The following is an 8138-nucleotide window of genomic DNA, read 5'->3' on the forward strand; positions in this document are numbered from 1 at the left end:
TTTGATGAAAAAACAAAATCGTCCACATCTTGGATGGCCTGAGGGTAAGTACATTTTCATTTTGGAGGGAACTATTCCTTTAAAATGACCACATTTTGACTTTGGTATATTTGCCAATATATGTCATCATATATTGGTGTTCAATAATGATTACAATATTCACATTATTGAAATACAAAACTATAAAATGCAATTGCACAAATAACATTAAGTTGTATGTAGCCTGAGTCTGAATGTGATGTATGTCTGATTTACTTCCGTGGGCGAAGGAAAATTGAACATTTACAGTGATGGCAAAATCCCTCTTTTCAGTTCTCACATGCTAGGCTTCTTTCAGATCATTGTTAATTGAAAATAATTTTTGTTTTGGCATTTCTGCAGCCAGCAGCTATAGTTGTTGTTATGGCAACTGTTTACAAGCTAATTTGCTGAGAGATGTTTTGGAATGAAAGTGCAGCAACTTGCAATGGCAAAGAAACAGCATCCTTCCCACTGTAATTTATTGAGAACCACAAACATTACCAAAGATAGTAGCTAGAAGGACACTGTCGATTTTAGCCGACAACTAGAACTGGGACACATTAACATTTTAATTGATTGGACACCGAGACACACCTTGACAAACTGGGACACCTGCAACTGGGACATATGAATATCTATATTGCTATCTACTTAGTATTTCATTTACAATGCACACATTATAAAAGACACAAAAAACACACATGCAAAATGGGGACATCTAAATCAACTGGTTTTATTCAAGTCAAATATATTATTTAGCATCACGGAATCAACCTATATACATTAATTTATAACCAGCTAAACTCTGTTTTATATGTTAAATCAGGAAGAATTAGCTCTTTAATGTTGCAGTTGTAGGTTACCACCAGTGCAGTTTAAACTATTCATGGTGCAAAAAACCAAGAGCACGGAATAAAAAAAATAATAATAATAATTTTTAGGTAAATGTCATTATTTACTTACCCTCATGTAATTCCAAGCTGTTATTTCTATTTTATTTTATTTTATTTTTTTCCAAAACACAAAAAGGAGAACATAAGGTTTATATTTTTTTTCCTTTCAGTCATTTAAAATCATTCATGATGCTCATTATGCAAATGTATGTAGCACTTACTGTATGTCTCAGGTTCAAGAGTGTCAAACCTGCACCATAGGTGTCATAATTCATTTCACGTCTTTTGAGAGCTACATAGAGTAATGATTTGCATGAATGATTTGATTTGAAGGTGAAAATGAGTGCAAAGTTATCAGGTCTTTAGAAGATACACTCTTAAAAATAAAGGTGCTTCAAAAGGTTCTTCAAGCGATGCCATAGAAGAACAATTTTTGTCTCCAAAAAGAACCATTTAGTCAAAGGTTCTTTAAAGAACCATCTCTTGCTTACTTTTTTATAATCCGAAGAACCTTATTCACCACAAAGAACCTTTTGTGAAACATCTTCAGATGTTAAAGGTTCTTTATGGAACCATTTAGACAAAAAGGTTCTTCTATGGCATCGTGAAGCACCTTTATTTTTAAGAGTGTAGCATGTGAGTCTGGAAAAACCTGAGGGTTCCTATGTTTCTAATAGCAGTCTCAGCAACATCAAGGTTGTGGATTTGATTCTCAGGAAATACATGAACTGCTAAAAAATCTATACTGTGAAATGTAGGCCTAAGTTGCATCGGGGAATACTGCCTACTAAATGCACAAATGTAATGTAAGTGAGAGTAAGTAAATAATTGCCTGATTTTTCTTTTCAAATTGGAAAGGAAGAAAAATACAGAGGCAAAACAGAATAAGAGATATGCAGACAGAATGAGAGAGACAAAGGGAAAATGGAGAGCAAGTGTATAGCCACCAGGCTCAACAGAAAGAGTGAAGGCCTGGAGAGAAATGCATGATGGGTTATCTCAACGCAGAAGGCTATTTACGCATGACAAGTTTGTCCTTGTGCACCTGCCCACAGAGAGGAAGAGAAATAGAAAGTAAATGAATAAATCTTTAATTAAATCGAGCTTTCAGTGGACATGTTGTGCCTTAGGCTCGACTGAGTTTTACCTGATGTGTAACGATTTCACACTTACAGTGCATGTGTGTGTGTGTAATTGTAGAAGCTATCAAAAAACAAATACGTGTGTACACAGAAACAGGAAGGTGAGAGATCAGATTAATGAGAGTAAAAGCACAGGATGCCCATGTGTGTGCCCATGTCCCTCATTATGTGAACAACATGAAAGGAAAAAGAATCTTTTAGCAACTCTGCACTTTGGTTATTATCAACACTCATTGTTCTCTAAATGTGTGTGTTTATGTACGAGTGAACGTTGTTCTCACGCAAAAGAGATTATGGTCATTCCTTGCTGAAAGGCAGGCATGATATTTTTAAGCAGTTTCTTGATGTGAGGCCTGAGAAATGTATTTAAAACGTATTAACACAGGATTGCAAATGTAGTGTATAATACCACTCAGTAAACTCTATCTATCCACCCATCCATCCATACACATTAAACAACACAACAATTTTCAGTGTTGATAATAATTAAAAATGTCACCAAATCAGCATATTAGAATGTTTTATGAAGGATCATGTGACATTGAATACTGGAGTAACGGCTGCTGAAAATTCAGCTTTACCATGACAGAAATACATTTCATAAATTTAATTTTAAAATACTTTAATATGTATTAAAACAGTAAAATAAAAACTGTAAATAAATAAAAGAAAATATAGAAGCACAGTTATTCAGATGAAACATGGAATACTAAATATTACATCAAACAATGGAATACTCATCTTGGGAAATGAAACTGCTTACTCATCTTTATGGATATGTCTCCCTCTGCTGGTTTGTCAGGGACAATTCAGCGCAGTGCAGTTTCCAAATTTACCTCTGGATGACAGTATAGTATAGCGATTAAATAAAGCTCACTTAGCTTCATAAGCTTGATTTATATTTATCAATGCAACGCCGCATATATATATATATATTCTTAAAACAATCTACTTTTTCAACTTTATGTCTGAGCTCAGTGAAAACAGACCCTCAGTAGCCTTATTATTTATGTAGGAGCTGTAACAAGTGGAAGGACATTCAAGTCTCGCACTTTCCAAATGCAATTTTAAAACATTCAGATACCCTCATTTGTCTGGGCTTCATTTTATGTTAAATCAAACGCAACCAGAAAATTCATCTATCAGGCTGAAATTCTGAGTCCCCTTCTGAAATCTGATACTAAAATGGTTCATTATTTTTAAGTAATTGACTACTCCAGACAAGGGTTTTCTTTCTTTCTTTCTTTTTTCTTCTTTTTATTGGTTTATTTTTATTTATTTTTTAATAATTTTTCAAGAATTTTAAATATTTAAATGGTTTTAAAAGTTCCCATCTCTCAAAAGTAGCATTTGTTTTCTCTTTTTTTCTTTTTTTCATTATTTATCCAGGCCTCACTTCTATGGACAGGCACAACAGCTAAGATCATTGCATCTTAATAATTCTGACTGCATTTGTCAGACATTAACCATAAAAATGTCCATCCTGTTAAAGGATATGTGTATTTGTAAGCGATAAGAGTTTTATGTTGTCACATTGCCTAAGTTTCACTCATGTCTTACCCAGCCACAATCACTGATACTAACAAAAAATAAATTACATTTGTTTGTTTTTTTTTGGTATAAAGATGCTACATCATTTCCATTCTGTTTTGTAATATAATAACATTTCTTCAGTTTTTAGGGTGTAAATATCGCATACTGAAAGTTAACAAGTTATATATGGTAACACTTCACTAGTTAACATGAACTAAGAATGAACAATACTTCTACAGCATTTATTAATCTTAGTTAATGTTAATTTCAGCATTTACTAATGCATTATTGAAATCACGAGTTGTGTTTGTTAACATTAGTTAATGCACTGTGAACTAACATGAACTAACAATGAACACCTCTATTTTTAATAACTAACATTAACAAAGATTAATAAATAGTGTAATAAATGCATTGTTCATTGTTTGTTCTTATTAGTTAATACATTAACTAATGTTAACAAATGACACCTTATTGTAAAGTGTTACCGGTCTTATTCATTAACATTAGTTAATACATACACTAACTTAAACTAATAATGAATGAACAATATATTTTACAGCATTTTTAATCTTCATGTTTGTTCATAGTCCAGTAAGTAATGTTAACCGATACAATTTTGATCTTAGTAGTAAATATTAGTAAATGTTGAGATTAAAGTAGGTTTACGCTTTAGTTGATTGTCTACATTTATGTAACATCAATATAATTTTAAAAGTACTCTTATCATACAGTGTAAAGAATACTGTAATCAAACTCCAAACAAAACATGTAAAAAACATCTGTGTAAACTACACATTTAAATGTTTGTAAGTCATTAATATTTCATATGCAAAAAAATTAATACATAATAATACACACACACACACACACACATATACATACTGTATAATACAGCGGGTAAAATAAGTATTGAACACGTCACCATTTTTCTCATAAATATATTTCTAAAGGTGCTGTTGTCTTGATTTTAAAATTAATATTAGCTGGTTCAGTCCCAACACTTACGGTACCAGGACGATGAAGATGAAACAAGGGTTGAAAATTTCATGTCAACAGCACCTTTAGAAATATTTTTATTGAGAAAAGTGGTGACGTGTTCAATACTTACTTTGATTGGATTCATAATGAAGTAACCAGTACAAATGGAGATAATCATTAATAATAATCAATAATCATTTTAAATAAAAATCCTGATAGGTCATACAAATTTTAAATGCACTTGTTGTAGTATAGAAAACTTTTGATTATGGGATGTTTTGTGGGCTAGAATGAGAGGAGGAACTGTCATGCAGAGGGCTGTAAAATTCTGTGATTAGTGATTTATGGATGTCTAGAATGAAGTTTTCTGTACCTTCCTCCACTTACACACAGCTAATACAGTAATCACGGGTTCGGTGTTTATCCAGCAACATTGGCAAGGTGAGTAAGCACTGATGATCCTGAGATTGTATGCATGTGTTTTTCTGAATATATGTTTACCCTAAAAATAAACACACTGTTAAGAGGATATCAGTGGAGTTGTCCATGAGTGTGTGAGTGTGTGATGTTTGAATGAAAACAGGAATAGTAGGTTTAGTGGGTTCCCTTTCTTGGGAGAGAACCCTGCTTATGGACAAACAGTGTCATTATTTATGAAAAGCGACTGAAAAAACTGCAGACAATAAAAAGGTAGAAAACTGACCATTAATTTAGCAGTTAGTGTGACAAGTGGCTTTTTGGGAGTGGTGATATTTAGTATAATAGCACTAAAATGGTTCACCATTTACATCACTCCACTTGTCTGTGTTTGCAGTGATCCAGAAAGTCTGGCAGCATTAGTTTAATTACAAGTTGTAATTACAAGCTCTACGAGGACATGCTTTTTACAAGAGAAATCTCATAATTATGGTTATTCTGACATTGCACCAAAATTTAACTAGCAGCACAGATAAATTTATCTCCCTTTGTTTTACATTCTCTGGACCTCAAACTAGACTTTGTACAAGGCTGCCTCTAAACGTGATAACAGGGAAACATAATCTTCCATGGTGGCTGTGAATGATTAAACAGTTTGTGTAAACCACTCTCTCTTGCTCTCTCTCTTTTTCTCTCTCAATTTTTCTGTCCCCGCCATTTAGGTCTTACATGAACCTTTTTTAACCATTTCTGATCAGACTTTTTTTTATACACTAATATGATCATATTTTCCCTCCCTCTGTTCTTCTTCTTCCTACACTATACACTGTACTCTGCCAGCCACCCCTCCTCTCTCTCTTTTAGTATCAGTTGGTGATTAAGTATTGATATCAGTCTCAAGTGTCTCATATGATACCAGCCAAGCGACAGTACCCACACACACACACATACACACATACATACACATACACAGTCATACACACAAATACAATACTACCCTAAAATTACAAGTAAATTTTAAATTGTGATCAAATGCTAAAGGTCCTAAATCAGATCTTTTGGTTTTTAATTTTGCTACAAGCATGAGATTACAGATATAATTGTGTGGATTTACATTATACTTATTGTTATTTGTAAATGTGATCAATAAATAATTCTGTGTATGAAGTAAGTTGCCTTCAAGTTCACACAGGTGCTCTAGTAGAGTCACTACAGGTGTCGTTCATCACATTTAACTATTAGACATGTTCCACAACATGGATGGTGCAGCTCATTCCGCTCCCTACTTCCCTATATGTCTGACTTTATATGAATAATAAAAAAAGAAAGTTAATAAAGTTTTGAAAGTTTGACGTCGGTAAGTTTTCTTTTGAAAAACTTTCAGCTTTCAAACTTTCAAAAAATTTCAGCAATGCATTAAATTAATCAAACATGACAGTACACATTGTTACAGAAAATTATATTTCAAATAAATGCTGTTCTCTTAAAACTTTATTTATCAAAAAATCCTTAAAAAGTACCTAGATTTCCACAAAAATATTGGGCAACACAACTTTTTCCAACATTGATGATAAATGTTTCCTGAGTTCCAGTTAAGTATATTAGCATGGTTTTTCAAAGATAATGTGACACTGAATGTGACTAGATTAGTGGTAGCTGAAAATTCAGTTTTTGCATGCATACTCACATCCCTAAACCTAACCATTGCATATCATATGCCACCCAAAGTCAATTTCTGCATATAAATAGTATGCCAAATAGAAACACAAAACAGTGCCATTGAAACGCACTATCATGAGATTGGATTAGAATGAGAGTCCAAACAGCTGACAAAAGCATCACAATAATCCACACGACTCCAGTTCATCAATTAACAAGAAGAAACAAATCCATCATTAAGGTGTTTTAGCTTTATAACAGTCGCCATAATTGGACACCCATTCATCTCATGTATATCTCAGATGGCTTGAGTACATTTTAAGCAAATTTTCAAAATTTGTCATTATTTAAACAACCTGATGTCATTTCAAATCCATATGACTTTCATTCTGCTATGGAAAGCAGGTGTTAGGCAGGATGTTCTCACTAATTTTTCCATATAGCCTATATGAGCCCGGTTTCATGAAAATACGTATAAATATTACGCCAAAATAAATAAATAAATAAAAATAAAAAATAAATAACGAAAACTCGTGGTATTGATACGCAACAATGGACTTTGGCGTTTATATGCTACGCGCGTTTTTGGCGTGCATATAATATGCAGTTTTCGCGTGCATATGAAATTTGTTGGCGTGCATATGATACGCAGTTTTCGCGTACATATGATACGCATGTCTCCACCACAACCCCAATCCTACCCATCGCCTAGCACAGACACGCCAAAGTCCATTTTTGCGTATCAATACCACGAGTTTTCGTCTTTATTTGGCGTACTATTTATACGCACTTTCATGAGATCGGGTTGGCATATATAGGGAATGGTGACCTGGGGCTGCTCAAGAAATGACAAATACGCAGCATGAAAATATAATCCAAGTAGCTGTGACTTGTATATTTCAAGTCTTCTGAAGTCATACAATAGCTTTGTGTGAGGAACAGACAGTAAGGACGTATTTGGGATGGTGATTTTTGTCAGTTTTGGAGCTTGGAGGAAGAAATCAATATAATATGATGATTGGACCTCAAACATTTCTTGTTAAATTATCAATGTAGAAAACGATTGTGCTACATTTTCATATGATATATGTTTTTCAGTGTTCTTTGATAGATAATTCAAAAGATCAGCAAATCTTTTGTAACATTTTAAATGTCAATTAAATGCATCCTTAATTGCTGAATAAATGTATTATTTGTATTTATTACTGCTGTCAAAATTAGCGCGTTAAGGCAGGCGATTCATTTTTTTCAGTTTAACGTGTTCAAATTATTTAACGCCGTTAACGCAGAGGCGGAGTGGCCACCCCACTCATAACTGCTGTTTCTGTCTGTTTTTTCTTGACAATAAGTGCATTTATTAAGTCGCAGAACGTCTTTACGATCATATCAATCCGGAGACGTTTCAGACGCGCGCTCCAGCTTCACTTCAGCGGCAGGCGCGAGTCAAACGACCGCGGAAACTGTACTGCGCTCACAGTGCGTGCTGTAGCCT

The sequence above is a fragment of the Onychostoma macrolepis genome, chromosome 01 (genome assembly GCF_012432095.1).
Source record: "Onychostoma macrolepis isolate SWU-2019 chromosome 01, ASM1243209v1, whole genome shotgun sequence".
NCBI classification, from domain to species: Eukaryota; Metazoa; Chordata; class Actinopteri; order Cypriniformes; family Cyprinidae; genus Onychostoma; species Onychostoma macrolepis.